Below are 2,500 nucleotides of genomic sequence, written 5' to 3'. Positions count from 1 at the left end.
TGTTTGTGTCTGTGTGTCTGTGTCTGTATACATATATTACAAATAATATATATATATATAATATATATAATATATAATATTATATTCATATATTATATTTTATATATTGTGATCATCATCATCATCATCATCATCATCATCAAGGGGCCTAACGCCGACGGGGGCGCATGGCCGCATCCACCCTTCGCTTCCAGCCACGAGGATCCTTCGAGGCGAGTCTCCAGGCAGGAACACGGCCCATCTCTAATTCCTCGCGACAGGTCTCGTCGAGCTGCCCAAGCCATGATCTCCTAGGTCGCCCCAAACAGGCCTCCTCCACCCGGGGTTTGTCTCGCAGAGAGACAACCTGATGTGCAGGGTCGTCCACTGGGAAGCGAGCTAGGTGGCCATATAGCCTGAGTGGCGATCCCGGATGATGCAAGAAAAAGGGTCCCATGCCAGTCTCACGGTGTAACCACCGGTTGGACACGTGGTTCTGCCAACTGTAGCCTATGATCCTGCGAAGGGACTTGTCACAAAAGGCATCAAGGCGAGATTCCAAGACTGTGGATAGCGTCCAGGTTTCGCTTCCTTAGAGCAAAACTGGCAGTATCAAGGCCTTGAAGACACGCAGCTTGGTCCTTCTGCATAGGTACCGACATCTCCAAACGCTCTTGTTAATCGAGTTCATGGGTCCTTTTGCCAGACCAATCCGTCTACTGCCTCCGGGGTCTGAAAACCCAGAGATATGGACTACGCTACCAAGGTATGTAAACTTTCTGTAACTTCAACGCCCTTGCCGCAAGCATGGATCGACTGAACGGGTTCCCCTAACGGGCCCCCCAAATTTCCTGGATCTTGGTCTGGTCCAGGAGACCTCTAGGCCTGGGGGCTTCGCCTCATTGTAAATGCATCAAGAGCCGCCACAAGTGACTCCGAGGACTCAGATAGGATAGCAACATCGTCGGCAAAGTCAAGATATGTGACCTTGATATTGCCTAATGTTGCTCCACACTGACTTGGCTAGTAGCTCTGCCCATTATCCAGTCCATACAGGTGTTGAAAAGTGTTGGTGCAAGGACCCAGCCTTGCCTCACCCTGAATTAACAGGGAAGAAGTTCGACAGACCCCCACCACATTTTACAGCACTTACAGTACAGTATAAAGGCTTGCTTTTATGCGAATAATCTGTGTCGGAATTCCCTCAGGATCTCCCATAGCGATTCCCGACGGACCGAATTAAACGCCTTCTTGAGGTCGATGTAGGTTGCAAGCAACCCACGACCAAAATCACGACAGCGTTCCACAATTACTCGAACGCTAGTATACGGTCTATTGTGGGGTTGCCAGGAGAAAATCTGGTCTTGATGCCTCAGTAAGTGGTTGCGGATCCGTTTCAGAAGAATGTGGGCGATAACCTTGCCTGGTATGCTGAGCAGTGTAATGCCAAGGTAGTTGCCACAATCCCAACGATCCCCTTTCCCTTCCAGAAAGGGGATGACCACGCCCCTCAGCAGGTCAGGGGGAAGGTACCAGACTGCCAGATGCAGTCAGGACTGTATGCAGCTCAGCAGGGATATCCCCATATGCCTGCAGCTTCGCACTCTTCAGCTTGGAAATCGCCATCCTAACCTCTGTAAGGGTAGAGGTTCCTCGCTGATGGGTGGGTCCGGCACAGGCACTGTGACATGGCTTGCATCCAAGCTAAACTGTTGGAGGGTCTACCTGGGACAACTGCTCAAAATACTCGGCCCCCAAAGTTTACAAACCCCAACATGATCTGTGATGATCCGTCCATCTGCTGATCGGACTGCAGTCATCTGTGAGGAGGGCTTAGAGTTTTAGCTTTCTCAGGGCTTGGTAGGCAGGGCGAAGGTCATTTACCAAGAAATTGCCTTCAGTCTCCTCAGCAAGATTCCGGATGCACTGTTCCTTGTCCCTTCTCAGTAGTGTCCGAGCCCCATGCACCATGGAATGGGTGCAAAGGGCTTGATTCCCATTCAGCCGAGCCTTGTGACATGCTTCAGTGGCCTCTAATGTCTTCAGGGAGATGGAATTCTGCCCTGCCCTCGGGCGTACGCCAATGGACTCCTGGCCTGCTTCGAGTGTTATGTGTTTGAAAAACTCCCACAGAGCAAAATGAGTCCGTCAGGTTGTCGAGTTCTAGGATCCAGGTCCCGGACTGCCATGGTGGGGAAAAACCTTAGGTTGGCCATTGGAGGGACGGGAGTTTTGAAGTGGACCCGCAGGGTAGCCACAACCAGCCTATGGTCAGTGCCACAGAACTTGGCACTCCGGTAAACCCCGCAGTTCTGGAGGATCCTCCATCGCATGCTAACAATAATATGGTCGATCTCCTTGGCCACTGTACCCGTATCGCTTTACCATGTCCAGCAATGTGGGTTGGAGCGCTGACACCAGGAGCCAGATATCCTCATTTTCTATGTACATTAAAAATAATATATATAATATATATAATATAATAAAATATATAATAATTATTTTTTTTATAATATATATT

Source organism: Penaeus monodon, unplaced genomic scaffold (genome assembly GCF_015228065.2).
Source record: "Penaeus monodon isolate SGIC_2016 unplaced genomic scaffold, NSTDA_Pmon_1 PmonScaffold_108, whole genome shotgun sequence".
Taxonomy (NCBI): domain Eukaryota; kingdom Metazoa; phylum Arthropoda; class Malacostraca; order Decapoda; family Penaeidae; genus Penaeus; species Penaeus monodon.
This window is presented reverse-complemented; position numbering follows the sequence as displayed.